Consider the following 21874-nt stretch of genomic DNA (forward strand, 5'->3'; position numbering starts at 1 on the left):
GTTAGTTAGTTAGTTAGTTTTTTATTTTTTATTTTATTTTCTTTTATGTAAGGCATTGTAATGTACTTTCTTTTTAATCAATGAAATTGTTCTTTTATTTTCTGTCTTCATTGTACATGTTGCAAAATTTACTATTATTGCAAATGACTGACTTGTAGTTAATCTAACATAGCCAAACTTAACAATGATATCATATTAATGATGCAAACAATTTACTCCAATACTGGAAGAAACTGATTGTGTAAGAATTATTAACAAGCACTAAAAGCAATGAATGATATGAAGAACTCGCAGTTTTTCTCGAATATTTACGAAGAATACTACTGAGCACAAACTTTGTATTAAGTGCATGGCCGAAGAGATTTATCATAAGCTAGCATTTATTCAAATAATTTTAAATACTTAGGAGAATCGTAAGAGAGTATTAATTAACCTGAATCATCTAGTCTGAGGACTTCAGGCATGATTGGATTTAAGTTTAAACACTTAGGAGAAATGTAATGGAGTGTTAACTAACCCAAATCATTCGATCCGAGAACTTCAAGCATGATTGGATTTAAATTTAAACACTTAAGAGAACTGTAATGGAGTGTTAACTAACCCAAATCATCTGGTCCGAGGACTTCAGGTATGATTAGATTTAAGTTTAAACACTTAGGAGAACTATAATGGAGTGTTAACTAACCCAAATCATCTGGTCCGAATACTTTAGGCATGATTGGATTTAAGTTTAAACACTTAGGAGAAATGTAATGGAGTGTTAACTAATCCAAATCATTTGGTCTCAGGACTTCAAGCATGATTGGATTTAAGTTTAAACACTTAAGAGGATTTTTCTGCATTCTTTATGATTCTTCCATGGTTTGTAATGTGGGTTTGGTTTTTATTTGATGAGAATGTTGTGGGTCTTATTTCTTTGATAGTTTGGCTTCATATGATGTTGCATTATGATTATTTTGTCTAGTTTGTTATTGGGTATTCTGTGGACTTTTTTTGCATTGTCTTACTAATAATAATCTTTTTGTTGTTGTAGTACATCTTATTAGGGATATAGGTTTGTAGTCTAGTTTGTTATTGATGTATTTTTTTTAAAAAACTTGTGCAGATATGGGATTGGTGGCAAAAAGATAGCTTTTGTGGGACTACTTCAACTCAAATAATTTTCTGTAAAGTTTGGAAGCTAAGACATCATTTGTATATAAATGGTTGTAATTACTTTGTGAACATCTTTATTGCATTTTTAGATTGTATGGATGTTTGTTTTTATGGATTTGGTTAGAAATGAATGGATGTTTGTTTTTATGGAATTGGTTAAAAATGAATAGTTTAATGTAATGGCAAGTAAATGTAAAGAGTCTTAATAAAAATAAAATAAAATTGGTGGCGATAGTTTTCGTTGCCATATCTGACTATAAGCAGAAATTGGTGACGAAATAATTCGTCACCTGATCTATTGAAATATATAATTAAAAAAAAAAAAAAAAACAATCGGTGATGCAAAACTTTGTCACCTAATCTTTTGAAATTAGGAAAAAAAAATACATTTGGTAACGAAATATTCTGTCACTGAAAATAAGGTTTAGTGACGAAAATATTAGGTGACGAAAAACTTTTGTCACCTATCATTTTTTATTGGTGACGAAAAAATTTCATCACCTATCATTTTTTTTATTGGTGACGAAACATTTTCGTCACCAATACATTCAGTGACGGAGCTTAGGTGACGAATGCTATTTCGTCACCATTTCATCACCATATGTATTCGGTGACGAAATAAGGACATATTGTGACAAAAGGTTTCGTCACCATAGCCCACTTTTATTGTAGTGATGGTACGTGCATGGAGTCCAGTCGGTCTAGTAATTTTGATCCTCTCTAATTTGCATTAAGAAAATAGAAAAATGGCCTAAAATTTGAAGCTTTGAGGTCAAAAATAGCAAAACATAGAAAAAAATACTTTGATTCTCATTAGTACCATGCATAATGAAGAAAAAACTTTTTCCATACATTTTTTGGATAAACTGCTCATCTTTATGTTCCTTCTAATATTTCATATGTCCTTACTCTATAAACATTAGTGCTTTGATACCCTAACATGCAGCCCATTTGGTACTTCAACTCTGGGAAATTTTATGATTTCTACTTCCTCAACTTCCTCCCATCTGTAACCAGGATAATTACTTTAGTAAAAGTTTCACATTTTTCCAAAGAAAAAATAATGCCATTAGGTTTATGGTATATAAATTAGTGTCCTAATTATGCAACAAACCTGTATTTAGTAACATAATAGTGAAGGAATGTAGAAACTTTAACCATGCCCAGTTCCTTTCCAGGACACAGCCCGCCTCCAGCTCCAAATAAGAAGCAATAGCTGTGAGACTCCAAGCACTTATCCTGTATTCCATTTCATTAATAATTACTTTTTAAGGATATAGAAATGAAAAATAGAAAAGGCTTCTAGTTTTATAAAATATTTGGCTTAAGTAACCGTGGGGCCCGCGGGCCTGATAGCCTCAGCCCATCGTGTAGTAGGCCCAAGGCCCGCGCCGAGGAAGGATGACCTCCAAGGCTAAATTAGGGAGAGACTCTTTTCTGGATCCACGCCGAGAACCTCTTCGTCCTCGGCATATTAAGGATAATTTTGGGAAGGGACAAGCCCAGAGCAAGCTGTCACCTCCACACTTAATGCATTCACCTAACCCCTCTGGCCACAATAATGGGGATGCAACCCCTTAGCAGGGCGACGTTGATCAGTGTGAACCACTTGAGTGTTGATAAGGCCTCTGATATGACGGACGGTCAGAAGAAAGGCGAATAGATGATCAACAGATGGAAGAACGAGATAGGACAATGAAGACTATATAAAGAGGAGCGATTAAAGTAAAGGGGGGAGAAAAAAAGAAAGAAGAAAAAGGGCTCCTCGGCCATGGGCCGAGGAGCATCCCCCAGTTGTAAATAGTTCTAAGCATTTTCTAATAAAAGAAGAGAGTTCATGCTCACGGAACGCTGGACAGTGCCTAAACCTTCGATCCACTCTCTAAAAATTTATTGTTTGGGCTTGTTGAGTTGAAAACCCGTTCATACTCTGGGTCTAATCCAAATTGAGTCCCCATAATTGGCGTCGTCTGTGAGAAGGATTAGTGCGCTGGCCGCCGGCGCACCAGGCGATTGTTCTAAGTGGTCATTTTACAGTAGGTTGGCGAAGTTAAAAAAAAAAAAAAAAATTTTGCAAGAAAATAGAAGATTTGATAGCGAAAAGAGAAATCTTGATATTATTTCATAAAAAGAAAAGTTACAGATTACAATCAGAGGCTCAGGCAGGCTTCCTTTACAACTATTCCTACCAGCTAGTTCTACAATCAGAGGCCCAAGTGGACCCGCCCTAAAACTATCTAGAGGGAAGTGTCAACCCATGTTTTTATTGGCATCAAGAGAATGGGAGAACTTGACAATAAAAGCAGGGAAGGGGGAGGGCCAGCTTGTTTCAAGGCCACCAACAACTCCTTTCTCGAGGTGGCGGAGCTTGAACAAAGCGAGGAGCAGATGCAGGGGCTCCAGGCCGCCTTCCCCCGTGATGTTCCCTTGATTCTCTCCAATCCTCACGAGCGTTGACCGCTGGAGACGGCAACACTCGAGCACCGCCCATGACATGAATTCGCACGTCTCCTTCGTCGAGGGTGCGCTCTGAGGAGAGACATTAGGTACTTCAATGACATCCCTCCAGGCCACCTTGTATGGCACCATCGGGGTTACGCCTAGATTCTGCCGCGTCAAAAGCCCAGTGGGGGTTGCGGCCACAACGGCTCTTGGCACGAATGTCCTCACACCCGCCCAAAGCTGCCCCATATCTGCCGGCTCCGATCACAATTCCAACGGGGTTATTAAAGGGGCTTGGGGAAATTGAAAGGGTGTGTTCTGTCTGTCTGTGTTGGGAGGTTCATGGAGTATGGATAAACCATCCCCCCGGAAAGCCTTATATAGAGGATGAGGGTTGGTGAGAATTAATTCACGCAGAATTCGAAAAAGGAGTTATCAGCAGGGCTAATAATGAAGCTACCAAATTCCAAGGGGGCCGTAGACCGTTGGACTCGTGTTAATTCACGAGGACATTAATGAAGGCGCGTCTCGCGCACCGAAGCGTTAAGCGCGGAACACGAACGGCCAAAGGACGCTTCATAAATGAAAAAGATGGGGGCTCGAGCTGGAGGTGAGATCAACGCCACGTGTAAAGATCATAATCCGACCCAAGGAGGAATCGTCTCCAGTAAAGCGGTCCGAGGACAAACCCCTACTTGCAGAAAAATAGAAGTGGTAGACAGAACCAAGGCATTGCATGGTCCTCGGACCCAAGCCTATGGTAAAACTATTCACACCATTATACTTGGGTACTAGACAGAACCAAGTTATTGCATGGTCCTCGGACTCAAACCTATGGGGAAACTAGATATTTACAGAAAAATAGAAGTGGTAGACAGAACCAAGGCATTGCATGGTCCTCGGACCCAAGCCTATGGCAAAACTATTCACACCATTATACCTGGGTACTAGATAGAACCAAGGTATTGCATGATCCTCGGACTCAAACCTATGGGGAAACTAGATATTTACAGAAATATAGAAGTGGTAGACAGAACCAAGGTATTGTATAGTCCTCGGACCCAAGCCTATGGCAAAACTATTCACACCATTATACCTGGGTACTAGACAGAACCAAGGTATTGCATGGTCCTCGGACTCAAACCTATGAGGAAACTAGATATTTACAGAAAAATAGAAGTGGTAGACATAACCAAGGCATTGCATGGTCCTCGGACCCAAGCCTATAGCAAAACTATTCACACCATTATATTTGGGTACTAGACAGAACCAAGGTATTGCATGGTCCTCGGACTCAAACCTATGGGGAAACTAGATACTTACAGAAAAATAGAAGTGGTAGACAGAACCAAGGCAATGCATGGTCTTCGGACCCAAGCCTATGGTAAAACTATTCACACCATTATACCTGAGTACTAGACAGAACCAAGGTATTGCATGGTCCTCGGACTCAAACCTATAGGAAAACTAGATATTTACGGAAAAATAGAAGTGGTAGACAGAACTAAGGCATTGCATGGTCCTCGGACCCAAACCTATGGTAAAACTATTCACACCATTATACTTGGGTATTAGACAGAACCAAGGTATTGCATGGTCCTCGGACTCAAACCTATGGGAAAACTAGATATTTACAGAAAAATAGAAGTGGTAGACAGAACCAAGGCATTGCATGGTCCTCGAACCCAAGCCTATGGCAAAACTATTCACACCATTATACCTGGGTACTAGACAGAACCAAGGTATTGCATGGTCCTCGGACTCAAACCTATGGGGAAACTAGATATTTACAAAAAAATAGAAGTGGTAAACAGAACCAAGGCATTGCATGGTCCTAGGACCCAAGCCTATGGCAAAACTATTCACACCATTATACCTGGGTACTAGACAGAACCAATGTATTGCATGGTCCTCGGACTCAAACCTATGGGGAAACTAGATATTTACAGAAAAATAGAATTGGTAGATAGAACCAAGGCATTGCATGGTCCTCGGACCCAAGCCTATGGCAAAACTATTCACACCATTATACCTAGGTACTAGACAGAACCAAGGTATTGCATGGTTCTCGGACTCAAACCTATGGGGAAACTAGATACTTACAGAAAAATAGAAGTGGTAGACAAAACCAAGGCATTGCATGGTCCTTGGACCTAAGCCTATGGTAAAACTATTCACACCATTATACCTAGGTACTAGACAGAACCAAGGTATTGCATGGTCCTTGGACTCAAACCTGTGGAGAAACTAGATATTTACAGAAAAATAGAAGTGGTAGACAGAACCAAGGCATTGCATGGTCCTCGGACCCAAGCCTATGGCAAAACTATTCACACCATTATACCTGGGTACTAAACAGAACCAAGGTATTGCATGGTCCTCGGACTCAAACCTATAGGGAAACTAGATATTTATAGAAAAATAAAAGTGGTAGACAGAACCAAGGCATTGCATGGTCCTCGGACCCAAGCCTATGGCAAAACTATTCACACCATTATACCTGGGTACTAGACAGAACCAAGGTATTACATGGTCCTCGGACTCTAACCTTTGGGGAAACTAGATACTTACAGAAAAATAGAAGTGGTAGACAGAACCAAGGCATTGTATGGTCCTCGGACCCAAGCCTATGGTAAAACTATTCACACCATTATACCTGGGTATTAGACAGAACCAAGGTATTGCATGGTCGTCGGACTCAAACCTATGGGGAAACTAGATATTTACAGAAAAATAGAAGTGGTAGACAGAACCAAGGCATTGCATGGTCCTCGGACCCAAGCCTATGGCAAAACTATTCACACCATTATACCTGGGTACTAGACAGAACCAATGTATTACATGGTCCAAGGACTCGAACCTATGGAGAAAATAACTATCTGTAGAAAAACCAGAGTGTTACTTAGAGTCAAGCTATAATACGATCCTTAGATTTATATTTGAAGGATAACAGGTGATCTCATGAGACTAACTCCAGAATAGGATACAAGTATTGAGTAGAATATTAGAGTAAAGCAAGTAAAAGAAAATATCCATAGTTGGAAGCAAAGTATTGAGTATTCAGTTCAAACAGAAAATATACAGTTTCCTTACAACGCCACCAATGCAAGAAACAAAATGAAATAAAAAAGAAAATAAATAGAATTATCCTATGTCATACACCAGTCTCCCCAACTTAGTAGGCAAATTAATTCGATAAGCAGATCAAAAGGCTTTGGCCAAGGCCTAAGGGCTTTGTCTCGGAGGATCCGCAGGAGGCCTTGCCACGTCTTGTGGCATTTCCTGACCCTCGGTTCTAACTCCCCCCAACGTTCTCTGGGGTTCAACCTCCTCGGGGGGTTGGCCAGCTGAAGACGTAGCCTCGACGGTCTTATTGTGGCTCTCACTAGCTGGTAATGCGGACTCCTCCTCGGGAGCAGTAGGGGCAGTCTCGCGAATTGCAATAGGGTAATATACCCTATCCTCCCTCCTAAGGTTAGATGAGGCATCAACCCCTGCTTGGTTGAGGGGTTCATGCCAGGTCGCAGAACAATAATGCCTGCACACTGCAGGAACTTGAGCCCGAAGGGTGGCTTCCGTCGTAGCCACCCCATCTGCGAAAGCCTCCTCCTCCGCCTGTTCTACAGAGTGCTCAGCATCTATTTTTTCAAATACCGCTTCATCTTTGGCTCTCACAGCCTCGTCCCGGGCATACTCGGCAATACCTTTCTCATGGATTGCCTCGGCCAACTTTTTCTTCAGGTAGGCAATGTCCCCTTTGGCAGTCTGTAGTTGGCCCTCAACGTCTTGCAAGTGATTGGTTTGATCCTCAGCTCGCTTCCTAGCCGCGGCTAAGTCGGAGGCAACAATGTCCCTGACCTTTGTCATCTCCTCCAGATTTTCGGTCGCCTTTTTTAGGTCGGCCTCAGATTTCTTGAGAGTACTGGCAGCTTTCAAGAACTTGTCACGCTCTTGCGCTAAGGCGCTGCTTTTGCCATCAACCTCCTCGTCTAACCTGAAAATAGCCTGGATAGCCTGCCAATAAAAACAAGTAACTCCGTAAAGAGAAGGGAAGGTACAAAGCAACAAAGTTCAAATAAAGTAAATAGGTACCAAGAGACCCACCATGCCTAGATATTTCTTAAGGTTAAGGACAACCTCTGTCCCACTCATATTTCTTAGCTCGGCCATGTCAGTGGGAAGGAGAAGAGACTTCTCCAGGGCATCAGCTACGAGAGCCCCCTCAAGGAGATTCCCGTATCGATGCATCATCCATCAGGGGCTGATCATGAAGCATAGCAGCAGGTAGCCAAGCTTGGGCCTCGGACTGCTGGATGATCTTCCTACCTTTCCGTTGACCACCGAGCTTGAGTTGCTTCGGAGGCCTGCGAAATCCACCCTCCTCGGGCAGGGAATGGGATTTGCTCCTATCCATTGGCTCCTTACCCTTGGAAATTCTCTTCCTTTTTGGGTCATGAGACTCGGTCTGAGGGTCTGATACTATAGGGACAGAGGATGACCTGGTTTGCACAGTTAAAATCTGGGGCAGATATGTTGAGGGTATGGGCTGCGACTCTTCCGGCGCACCCTTCTTGGAGCCGCCTTCAAGCAGGTCAAGAAGATTGGTTTGGGGCTGCCTTTTTAAACCCATCTCGGCCTGAGTACCAACTCTTAGGGACCGGAGGTCGTCTTCAGACAGATGAGGGTCTCCTAGATCACCAGGGGGATCCTCAGACTGATCAGCTAGGTTGAACACATTATATTCGTCCTCAGAAGAGCTCAGTTCAACCACCTCCCCTGCCTTCTTAGATTGTCCTTCCTTGGCCACCGTTACTTGGTGGGATGAGGAGGGACCTGCTAGCGGAATACCTTCAGGTATGTGAGATCCCTCGAAAAATGCAAAACCGTCCTCCACCACGGTAATCTGCGTAAGCCGAGGGTCACGAGCTCTAATTACGTATCTCGGGACTGGGAATGATTTCTTAGCTGGGTCGCATCCGAGAATTTTGTGAGCAGCTCTAACTTGGTTATCAGTTTCGTTCAGGAAAAGTTCTGACCTAAGAACGGTTTCCAAATCCGCTTTGTTGACCAGGTGGAAATGACGTGCGAAGGCGCGCGGATCTGCGAAAAGAAAAGCGAAACTCCTGTGGTTAATCAATCAAAGCAAATATACAGCTATAAAAAAAAAAAAAAAAAAAAAATACTGAAACCTGGATCGTCTCCTACTTCGAATACCCTACCTGGCTCCCCCTCAACTGTTGGGCAGTGAAAACCGTTGTGCCACTCCCCCGACACTATGAGGAAATCTTGAGTCAACCCCTTATTAGAATCAGGAAGACACTGGATGAGTCGGACCCTATCGTCCCTCGTCTTCATATAGTACGTCTTACCCCTTAGGTGATGAAGGTTGTAGCACCAGTTCACATCGTGGTGAGTCAGTCTCAGCCTCATTTTCTCATTCAAGATATCTACACACCCTAATATCCTAAATACATTCACGGCGCACTGGGTAGGAGCTAGACGAAAATGCTTAAGGTAACCGAGAGTCACTGGCCTCATAGGGATTCTCATCCCTCCCTCTACGAAAGCAACTATCAGAATCACGACTTCACCCTCTCTCCTCTTAATGTACTACTCCCCTTCTTCACAGTACCTTAAACTCACATTGTTGGGTATCCCATAGTCAACAATGAATTTGTTCATCATCTCGTTGGACTCAACCAACTTCTTAAACTTACCCATCCCCCAAGAACGACTAAAGGTTCCAGAAGAAGAAAAGGAGTAGAATCAAGGAAAATTTGGGGTCACCGGAAGAAGAAGACTTATAGAAATATGACGATCCTCTTCAGGTAGTGTGCAAGTTGAACCAGATTCAAATTATACGCATCAATGGTCGTAAGCGCGAAAATGAGGAAACCAGGCGGTTCAAACAAGTACTTATACTCCCCCTTAGGCTCCCCAAATGTAACCGTCTACCCATAAAAGCAAGATATCCCCACCGAACAATTACCATCACACTGTTGAAAGTGGGAAACGTGGTGCCACCAAAATTTAATGTGGGCACACATTGAGTCTTGAAACGCCAAAACGTACATCGGGCAGTCGAAAAGTCGCCAACATTAGCGCGGACCGAAGTGGGGCGGTTCATCTAGAGGGCCCGTAGATATCAAAACCCTCCTCCCCGTCCGGGGGAACGTGAAGCAGGGTTTTGAGGGGCTATTGTGGGGCCCGTGGGCCTGATAGCCTCAGCCCATCGTGTAGTAGACCCAAGGCCCGCGCCGAGGAAGGATGACCATCCAAGGCTAAATTAGGGAGAGACTCTTTTCTGGATCCACGCCGAGGACCTCTTCGTCCTCGGCATCCTAAGGATAATTTTAGGAAGGGATAAGCCCAGAGCAAGCTGTCACCTCCACACTTAATGCATTCACCTAACCCCTCTGGCCACATTAATGGGGATGCAACCCCTTAGCAGGGCGACGTTGATCAGTGTGAACCACTTGAGTGTTGATAAGGCCTCTGATATGACAGACGGTCAGAAGAAAGGCGAATGGATGATCAACAGATGGAAGAACGAGATAGGACAATGAAGACTATATAAAGAGGAGCGATTAAAGTAAAGGGGGGGGAAAAGAAAGAAGAAAAAGGGCTCCGCGGCCATGGGCCGAGGAGCATCCCCCAGTTGTAAATAGTTCTAAGCATTTTCTAATAAAAGAAGAGAGTTCATGCTCACGGAACGCCGGACAGTGCCTAAACCTTCGATCCACTCTCTAAAAATTTATTGTTTGGGCTTGTTGGGTTGAAAACCCGTTCATACTCTGGGTCCAATCCAAATTGAGTCCCCACAGTAACTAACCAGCCATCTCCAAGGATTGAATGTAGCTAGAAGGCTCTGGATAGAGGACTGGATCATAGTTGAGCTCCCTTGTGAAAACATATATTCTCCATCCTTTTGGAATGAGGAATCTTGAAAAGGGAAAACCCAATAGAAATGTAACAAATTGACTAAACAACACTTCCCATTATGATTTGAGTGGTACTAAGCACACAACATTCTTCACAATTATCAATATGGTATGTTGTGATTATATTTAAGCAACATTACTTTTACATGTATCAAACAACAACACCATATTTTTATGATGCACTAATCATTGCAGATTATGTCACCATTATAAAAACAACCATAAGGTTGTTGAACATACCATTCAGTTCCACATCTTGTGTTATCTTCCCCAGTAATCCATTAACAATAGTGGCCAAACTTGAGGTTTCAAGGATCACCTCTATCAAGAGAATAAGAAATTTCTTTTTTGGTTAAACATTTAAATATAATAGGCTTTTAAAGGGAGATTTTTTTTTTCCTATTTGAATAAGAAGAGAAGCATGTAACACTATTTGAAAACCAATTTGGAGGAATTTCCAACCTATTATGTGACGATTGATAATACTATTAATGTGTGTTAAATTAAATGACTCTCGTTAAATAAGGTATGTGACTAAAATTAAATATGGATACTCATTTTAATCGTCACATAGTGAGTTGAAGAAATTTTCTTCCAAACTTATTTGGAGGAAAACTTTGATTAAATTCCAATTCTACTTACCGCATGGGTGAAACTCATAGACTTGTAGTCATTTCAGTCAATTGGTTCGTCCGGTTTTTTTCTTTCTCGTATTGCTAACTGTTATTCCTGATTGAGTTAAGCCAAAAAGGAATTATGAACATTATCATGATGAAAAAAAGTTATAAAACATAGAAGCTTAGTAAAACTCTCACTTTAAGTTCTTGAAGGGCTTTGGGGTGATCATGTAGATACTTGATGGCCATCATGGTAGTAACGGAGACAGTTTCATAACCTGAATACAATATTGTAAATATTTGATTAAACACCTGCTCCTCGGTTAGACGATATCTTGACTTCTCATTTCCTATAAGCTCGGCAAACATGTCATTGTGAGTTTTCCTTGAAGCTTTTCTCTCTTCCACAATTTGTCTAAAAATTTTATGGATATTCTTCCTTGTCTGTAAAGGAATAATCTCAACTTTTCATAGGTCAAAATGTTCCAATATGTACATGAAATATAAATATTATGTGACATGATGCAATTAATTCTTCAATTACATACCTGTAAACCCTGATAGTAACTTCTGCCTGGAATGTTGATAGGCAATGAAAGTGCCGCTGTTGCTACCTTATCAAAAGCCTCATAAATTAAATCACATTCAGCGATTATAATCTGTCTGAAGGCTACATAAAAGGCCATCTGCATAGAAAAACATGACAAGTATGAATTGTGCCATCATTTTAATTTTTTGGAAAAAAAAAATATATATATATATATATATTTTTTTTAAACCCTATACATTTGGGGTGTACCAAGTTATATCATATATTCACATAGTTTCAAATGTAACAAATTAAATACAATGCGTGGAAAGATATATAACAAATTAAACCTCAATCTATATATTAAACTCCAAACACACTCAATCCTGTTAAATGAGTTGGGGTTTAAATTGTTATTTTTTAAAATTTCAGGATTTAATTTATTACCTTTCAAACTATAGGATTTAATTTATTACACTCCTAAGATTGTGATTATATACCTCATTGGCTTTTTCCTGAAAGTCAATGGTTTTGCCATCCCAGTTATTCAAAATAATTCTCATGAACTTATCAATATCTGGAAAAAGTTGATCTTTAATTGCTGCAGTACCAACAAGAGATAGCAATGACCCCCTAATGAATTTGGGAGCAGAACCATGCACAGCAGCAATATTGGTCTTCCCCATTACATCTAGCATGGACTGTGGGTAGCCAGGAACAAGTCCCTTTCCTTCATTCATAAGGATATATCTGTTGAGCTCTTGATCCATAGAGATAACGGTAGGACAACCCAGTATGTGGGACTTGAATACACTTCCATACCTGTCAACACAAAAATAAGGATGTGACAAAATGTATTTTTTTCATTTTCCTCACATCTTTATCAACATAAATCTAATTACCTTTTATTTTTATTTTTTCCGTTAAAGATTAATGGACTAATCATGTGAAATATGGGATGTGTACATGATTTCTACCACATCATTAATAATTTGGAATTATTATTATTATTGTTGTTGTTTTTATTATTAGTAGTACTACAGGCTTTTGAATTATCTACATTTTTTTTTTATAAATTGAACAAAAAAGATCAAGTTTTGTGTTGGTTTTCCTATAATCAATAATTTTAAAAAATACATCCAAACGCATATAAAATAAGTAAATAAATAAATAACAAAGAAAATACTAAAACAATCTTTTAAATAAAGCCAAACACCCAAACTCAAAATTTTCAAATTTTTTATTTTGGATCTCAAACAATAAATAGTCAAAGTGACATGCCTAACACAAAAATTATCTTATGAAATGGCTTCATGAAGCCAATCTTTCATTGCATGTGAGACCCACACATTTGTGAGAAGATGAAAGTTGCTCCATAAGATGTCTCCTCTCCAAACAAACCATCATAAGTCATTTTTGTGTATATATATATATATATGTTCATTGAGATTTGAGACAATTAGATAAATAAGAAATTAATAGAGAGAGAGAGAGATAGAGGTCAACTTTCAATTTTGGGGACTAAGTATTAATTTTTTAGATTCAAACTTGGAAATCTTATATGTTTATATGTACTTTTTTATTTTTTTATTTTTTTTTAAATTCAAAGGGGACCATGCCCCCCTTAGTTTCAACTTAATTTTGTCCTTGACCATGAATTAAGGTCCATTTCTTTTGAAACAGTGTGGACCTTAATCTACTATGTGCATTACCGTGGGATTTTCCATGTGGTGTGTTAGGTTCTAAAGATTTAGGAACCTTAATCTACTATGTGCATTACCGTGGGATTTTCCATGTGGTGTGTTAGGTTCTAAAGATTTAGGAATTTATGTATTTAGAACTCTAATGTGTAATGTTGGCAAACAATGATCAAAACAATATGTTTAAGTCTTGTTTAGGCTTACTCAAAGTTGGGTCTTTCATGTAAAGTTGGAATCGAGAAGCTGCAGATGCATTGGTGTATTTCGGCCTAGCTCGATCGATCAAAAGAAAGACTCGATCGATCGAAACTCGGGCAGAATGTTTTTCTGCAGAATATTCCAGCTCAGCCCTAACTCATTAAACGTTTTGGGTTTTCTGTTTTTACCCTAGGTATATAAAGAAAAACCCTAGCCACGTTTTTAGAGTTGCTCATGTTGTATTGTTGCTCATACTTTTCTGTTTTGTGTAAATCTCTTGTGAGATCTAGAGGAGTTTTCCTTTACACAAAGTTTAGGGTTTTCTAGGTAGAGATTACTTCAAAACCTTGATTATCAACTCGGTTGCTATCATTGGAGCTTAAAGAATAATAAGCGTGGGTGCTTGTACCTGATTGGAGAATCCAAGAAAGAAGGAGTCCGTAGATTCGGAGCTTACACGTGGTCGTATCAGTAAGTTCTACTAGTGGGTAGCATTAGAAAGTCAAGCGGGGAGCTTGTAAGTCCTTTTGTATGAATTTCGATTCTTTCATAGTGGATTTAGGTTTACCTTGAGGATAGCTAGGTCAAATCCTCTCCAGGTTTTTTACCGGTTTGGTTTTCCTGGATGATCATATCTTGTGTTATTTTTTATTCCGCTGCTTTATACTTTTGATATGATTGTATGTTTGTGATAACCTAGAACTGCATAATTTGACTAAGTAATAATTTGGCTAATTAACTAGGTTAATCTGGTTGGTTTAAGGGATTTAAAACCGTTCAAGTGGTATCAAAGTGGGTAGTTCTCTTGTTGGAGATTTTTTGATCTCTGAGCTGATCCTTGACCCCTGTTGTCATGGAGCATGGACACTCTTTCGTTGTTCCTCCTCACTTTGATGGGAATAACTATGCTTATTGGAAAGTAAGGATGAGAGCATTCTTGAAATCCATTGATAAGAGAGTTTGGAATTCCGTTGAGTACGGATGGAAGAAGCCCACTACTCCTATGAGTGAGTGGCAAACTTCTCAAAAAAAAGCAAGTGGTTTCAATAGCAAGGCTATAAATGCCATTTTTAATGCTGTTTCCATGGAGGAATTTAAGAGAATTTCTAATGTTGAGGTTGCTCATACTGCTTGGAAAATCCTCCAGACTGTGCATGAAGGCACAAAGGTAGTTAAGATTAACAAGCTGCAACAATTAACTTCTAGATTTGAAAGCATTAGAATGTCTGATGATGAATCTTTTGATGAATTCTATGCTAAATTGAATGATATTGTTAATTTTGCTTTTAATTTGAGTGAAATCTATGATCAACCTAAAATTGTTAAGAAGATTTTTAGATCTTTAACTGAAGATTTTTGACCCAAAATAACTGTCATTACTGAAAGCAAGGATGTGGACTCTATTTCTGTTGATGAGCTTGTAGGATCTCTTCAGTCCTATGAGTCTGACCTACCAAAAACTTCCAAATCCAAATCAATGGCTCTTAAGTCTGTTAATGATGTTGAAGTTGGTGGATTTGATGATGAGCTCTCTACTATAGAGATTGCGTACCTTGCCAAGAACTTTAGAAACTTTCTTAGGAATAACAACAGAAAGGCAAGAGGTACAAACACTGCTGAACCTAAAAACTTTAGGAAAAATGATCTCACTAAGGTTAATAACTTTGAAAAACCTAGAGATAAAGTTGGTCAATCTTCAAACAATTCTTTGGGTGCTCAGTGTTTTGGCTATCAAGGGTATAGTCATGTTAAATCTGAATGTCCTACATTCTTGAGGTCTAAGGGTAAAGCTATGGCTGTAACTCTTAATGATAATGAGGTTTCTAATGATGAGTCTAAATGTAACGAGGATGGAAACTTCATTACTTTCAGCACTACTGTTGTAGTCAATGAAAGTATATCTGTTGAAGAGAACCCTTCTGATGGGAAATTCTCTGAGGATGCAGATCTTCAAGAGGTCTAAAATAAACTTTGCAAAGTTACTGTAAAGGATGCTATGAATGTTGAACTTGGTCTGAAGAAAATTGATTCTCTTGAGCTTGAAAAGAAAAATTTGCTTATTAAATTATTTAATGCTAATGATCTTTTGAATCATATGAAATCTGAGAACATGCTTTTACTTGATAAAGTTAAAACTTTGGAACATGATTTATCTGTTACTAGATCTGCTAGTTTTAAACTTGATCAAATGCTGAATGTTCAAAAGTATCCTTCTGACAAATCTGATTTAGGTTATGTTGAAAGCATCTCTGTGTCTGCACCTACTTCCACGAACTTTGTTCCTTCACCTTCTTCTGAACCTTCCATGAGTGAGGTTGTGAGTAAAATTGTTAAACCCCCTGTGAGTGAGGTTGTCCAACCTATAGAAGTTTCACCCCCTAGGAAGATTAGGGTTGATCTAGGAGAGTCCAAACCTAAAGATTCTACCATTTCTAAGGACAAGGTGCATAGAAAACCTGCTTGGGTTTGTCATTTTTGTGGAAAGTCTGGACATATTCGTCCCAATTGTTACAAGCTACAAGCAGCTAAGAGAGCAAACAAACCAAAAGTGTCTGTGCCTCAAGCACAAGATCCTATGGCACTCATTGGTGAATTGGTAAAGGCTTTGAACCTTTATTCCAATCCTGGAGTTGGAAATCACTCGAATATGAATAAGAACTTCAATGCTTGTAGTGCATCTAAAAAGTTTTGGATGCAAAAGACTCGATCTAATTGAGTCTTTCTGACATGGTCCTTGTGCTTCATTGCTCATTTCTTTGTAACCATTACTCTTTGGTTTTTGTGTTTTTTTGTGTTTTTATTCTAGGACTTGCATTGCATTACATTCATGCATTTCATTCTATGATTTATTTGTTTTCTCTTTTTAAAAAAAAAAAAGGAAAGCAAAATATGTTTGGCACTATTTTTCTTGGACTTTGAAAACAAGGTTGGTCAATTTATTTACACATAACATGTCTTATATATCTTGTTTAGCTTTGATGAACTTATTTATTGCACTTGACTAGTTGAAACTTTATAGTGCATGTTGTGTGGGAAAGATGTTTATGGTGTTTATCACTTTGTCTTGATCTTGAAGTCACATGTTATTTGACTGTCGAACTTGACCCTTTTGAGAAAGGCATAAATAACTATCTCACCACTGTTCACTAGCCAATTATGAACACCTTAGTGTATATCATAAGATTTTGTATTCGAGAAAGTGTAGCACATGCACAAAAAGAACATAAGGTGTAGCCTCGATTAATTGGTTAATGCTTAAAATTGGTGTGTATTATTAGGCTTGATGTCATTTCACATAATTAAAATTGGCGTGTACTATTAGGCTTGATACCAATCCACACAAAAAATAATGAGGCAAAATTCAAGAAACGTACATGATTGCAAACTTATGTTCTAGGAGATGTGGGAGTTATATGATGTAACTCTTTAGGTGATAGTCTCTTTTAAAATTCTGTGTGATGAATTTTGTAGACTCTGTGATTGATTTCTATTCATATATCACCTCACATGTATCTCAAGTTTTTGTTAGTTTGCACACACTACACAAGTTACTCTTTGCTAAACAATGTACATGTAATTGTGTGTGTTTTTGGCCTAACCAACCAAGTTTGAAAATACCTTGAGTATTATGCAAAACATTTTGTTTGCTTGAGAACTTAAAGGGAGAATGGCTAAAACTTTCTTTGGAGAAACTGGGATTAAAAATTTGGGTTTTTGAAAACGCGTTCCATTACATCTCATACTTATGCATTTTGTTTAATGCTTTGAGGAGTTATTTTCAAAAACTGGTTTGAGTTTTTCAAAACTGTAATTTTTCTCAAAATACTGTGAGCCACTGTCTATTTCGATCGATCCAAGCTGTTTTTCGATCGATCGAAAATATTTAAAATTCTTTTAAAAATCTCGGATTGATTCGATCGATCGAATGTAATTTTTGATCAATCGAAAGTCGCGAATTATTTTTTTTAAAACACTCTTCTTAACTGATTCAAACACTTTTTCAAAAAGTTTTTTTCAAACTTTTCTTCTCTTTCTGACTAGGTAAGGCTCTACAGTCAATTTTTTGTCGTTTTCCTCCAAATTTTTTGTAAAGATTCTCTTTCCTCAAGCCGGTAAGTCTCTTTTGCCTTTCCTTTTTGAGTTTATTTACATTTTTCATGCATTTACACTCAAATTTTCGGACCTTTTTCTTTTTGGGATTTTTGTTGATTCAAGCCCAAATTTGTGCAATTGATCAATGGGTTTTTATGGGGACATGATATAAACATGATCTTGCTAGTTTAATTTGATCAATTTTGGGGTTTGTGAAAAATTGAAATTTCTAGGGTTTGTATTAATTCCGATTTGGGGATTCTGTTCAATTAGGTTGAAATTGATAAAATTGGCTTGTTGTTTTAATGTAATTAAGCATTATAATCTGTGTGTTGTGTTATGTAATACTCAATTCATCAATCTGTTTCAAAATTTTCAAGTGGTTTTTCAAATTTTTAGGGTTTTTGTTAGAAACTCTATGATCAAGCCAATTTTGTGCAAATTGAACTTAATTTGAACTTTGCTTACTGTATTAGTACATGCATCACGACATTGTGGTTGTTCATGCATCATATAGATTTTTGTTCTATCTCTTTTTGTGCTAACTTGCAGTCTGCCCTTGGTTTTTGTATTTTTTTTTTTTATTGGTTTTCTCTTTGTATCTCTGTCCTTTCCTTAGCACTATGCCTAGGAAGACTAGGGCTCGTAGGTCTGCCCCCTCACCTATTCCTTCCCTTCCTTCCTTTGACCATGAGAGGTTTCCAAGTGAGAAAAACCAAGAAACTTATGAGAAGCTGAACCTTAAGAGAAAGATTTGGTCTGAGCATTCTGTCATCTTAGCTGAGCTTGATCCTGCCATTAGGGCAAACTTTAAGCGTCGGGACTGGTTACCACTGTTGGATGATTCTGATCCTCCTCCTCCAGCTACCCTAACTAGAGAGTTCTTCTCGAACATCTCTATCTGCGTCTATAATTCCAACACTTTGGTAAAAAGATGGATACAAGGCATAGAGTACTCCATTACTCTTTCGGTAGTGGCTGATGCTCTTGGGGTACCCTTGGTCCAGCACCCAATCTATCCTTATGATGAGTCTCCTGTTTTGAGTGATGTCATGTCTTACATCACTGGGTCCTCTATCCAGTGGGGTTCTGATCCTAGGATCACCTCTGCTGAACTTTCTGAGTTGGACTATATCTTCTTTAGGATAGCGTGTCACTCTATCTGGCCCATTTTTCATCTTCACACCATTCCTCTCGAGCGGTGTGTATTTTTGTACGCTCTTGTCACTAATGCTCCTATCAGTTTTCCTCATTTGTTTCTTCGTTCTTTGAACGAAGTTTATAAGAGTTCATCTTTTTCACATGCTCTTGTTCATCCTATTTTCATTCATAGGATTTTACTTTATCTTGATCTTAATGGTTTCCCTTCCTCTGAACCTGTTCATGTGATTGCTCCTATAGGTGCGTCTTTTTCTTAGGCAGAGGGCTGCTCACCTTCGAGCTGGCTCTAAACACCCTAGGTCTGAGCTTTCTGGTTTCGCACCTCCTCCCTCTTCTTCTACAGGTCCTGCTAGTGAGGCTGTTCCTGATCCTGATGCTGCTGCTGCTATTGATGTTCCTCCTCCTCCATCGGATGACTTTGATATCTATCATACTTTGGAGACTGTCATGACCATTCAGGCGGCTCATGGTCAGATTTTGGTGGACTTGCTTGGCGAGATCCGTGCGTTGCGAGCTGATCTGTCTCATCTTCGTTCACCCTCACCACCTCCTTTTGATGATGGATTGTGATTGCCCTTTGGCATTCCATCACAAAAAGGGGGAGTAGACTTTGTAGAGGAGTTTTGTAGTTAGGGGGAGAGTTTTTTTTTTTTTTTTTTTGCTTTGAGGAGCTAGTGGAGATATTAGATTGTACCTAGGTGCTTCACTTTGTATATCATTTTTTGGGGATATTCATGTTAGGGGAAGTTACATTGTTTTTTGATATACATGATATATACACGATTCTTGTGTCTTTGGATTCACTGTTTATTGTTTTATATTTATGAGATTATTCATTGATATATGTTTCTGTGTGAATCATACAAGAATGTTATACCTGTTTATTTACTATTTTCTGCCACACATGCGTTCATGCATTTGTTGAGTGTTTCAGGAATATACAGGTTGATTCAATTGAGCTGCTGTCTACACTTGCAACTGATGGATAGTAGTTAGAATTGAATTTTAGTTTTTATGAGCATTATTTATGTAAAGAGATTTCTCTTGTAAACTTTGAGCTTTAGTTTGTGTTTTGTCACGAATTACTAAAGGGGGAGTTTGTTAGGTTCTAAAGATTTAGGAATTTATGTATTTAGAACTCTAATGTGTAATGTTGGCAAACCATGATCAAAACAATATGTTTAAGTCTTGTTTAGGCTTGCTCAAAGTTGAGTCTTTCATGTAAAGTTGGAATCGAGAGGCTGCAAATGCATTGATGCATTTCGGCCTGGCTCGATCGATCAAATCTCGGGCAGAATGTTTTTCTGTAGAATATTCCAGCTTAGCCCTAACTCATTAAACGTTTTGGGTTTTTTATTTTTACCCTAGGTATATAAAGAAAAACTCTAGTCACATTTTAGAGTTGCTCCTGTTGTATTGTTACTCATACTTTTCTGTTTTGTGTAAATTTCTTGTGAGATCTAAAGGAGTTTTCCTTTACACAAAACTTAGGGTTTTCTAGGTAGAGATTACTTCAAAACCTTGATGATCAACTCGATTGCTGTCATTGGAGCTTAAAGAATAATAAGCGTGGGTGCTTGTAGCTAATTGGAGAATCCAAGAAAGAATGAGTCCGTGGATTCGGAGTTTACACGTGGTCGTGTCAGTAAGTTCTATAGGTGGGTAGTATTAGAAAGTCAAGCGGGGAGCTTGTAAGTCCTTTTGTATGAACTTCGATTCTTTCATAGTGGATTCAAATTTACCTCGAGGATAGTTAGGTCAAATCCTCCCCAGATTTTTTACCGGTTTGGTTTTCCTGGGTGATCATATCTTGTGTTATTTTTTATTCCGCTGCTTTATACTTTTAATATGATTGTATGTTTATGATAACCTAGAATTGCATAATTTGACTAAGTAATAACTTGGCTAATTAACTAGGTTAATCTGGTTGGTTTAAGGGGTCTAAAACCGTTCATGGTGTAATATTCCACTCGTAATTAATAATAATAATAATAATAATAAGAAATCCATAATAAAAAGCTCACTTTGCACTATGTTTCTTCATGAAATCCGGTCCATATTTGAGAAAATCTACAGTCTCACCAAAAAGTGGCCACCCCATTGTTCCTGGTGGCAAGTGTTTCCTTCTATATTTTTTATGTCACTCCATTTCAACAGAGCAAAGCTGATACGGAAGGCCAAAATTAGCCCCCAAAACACCAAGACTGTCATTTGATGGTATGGTATCAACAATAATCAGGATTTACTTCATCAATGGTGTGTATATTTTGGTCTCTAAACATCCAATACAATCTGAGAGAGAAAAAGAAAATATAGAAGGTTAAATAGGCCAAGCCATGCATGCACCTTTTTTTCGTGTATGAGCTATAGTACTCGACATTCATGCATCCAACTCTAAGAAAACTTTTCTAAATAAAAAAATTAAAACTAATTATGTACCCAAATTAACCTCTAAGCCTTATCTTTCTCAAAAATGTTATATACAATAATTGCATATTTTTTCCCCTTTTATTTATATATATATATATACAACTGAGAGAAAATCCAATTAGGTTTTAAATTAGACTCCAATTGTTGTCTAATTTTGCACCACATGTTCTATTTAAGTTTTTTTTTTTTTTTAATTTTTGTTCTAGGTGAGTTAATGATGTGCAAAAAACAAACAGTCTAATAAAATAAATCATAAAAAACTCAATTAAAAAAAAAAAAGTAAACTCATGTGTATATCTAAAAGAAATTAAAATAAAATAAAAATAGAAGAGAGAGAGTATAATTTTTTTTGTTTTTTGAGAGAGAGTATAATTTGAATCCATATATGTGTGTAATTGTAAAAAATTTTAATTGTATTGTGTATATGCATGGACGGTACACTAATATTTGGTAGTAGAAAGAGATAATATTTCGAATCAAGTCTTTAAATATTGCTTCTTCGTGACTAGTAGGACCAGTATTTTTGGTACCATTGTCAAAACCAATACGTAGGAACCCTACGTATTTTATTGGTTAAAATTCCAAGTGGTATAAATAATGATTAGCATT

At 38.2% G+C, this 21874-nt stretch overlaps 1 pseudogene; it reads right to left on the reverse strand.

Annotated features, from left to right (window-relative positions):
• Nucleotides 1-2074: 2074 nt before the first annotated feature.
• LOC111993361 (cytochrome P450 85A1-like) lies at nt 2075-21086 on the reverse strand (annotated as a pseudogene).
• Nucleotides 21087-21874: the final 788 nt, after the last annotated feature.

This window comes from Quercus suber, unplaced genomic scaffold (assembly GCF_002906115.3).
Source record: "Quercus suber isolate HL8 unplaced genomic scaffold, Cork oak 2.0 scaffold_2, whole genome shotgun sequence".
NCBI lineage: Eukaryota > Viridiplantae > Streptophyta > Magnoliopsida > Fagales > Fagaceae > Quercus > Quercus suber.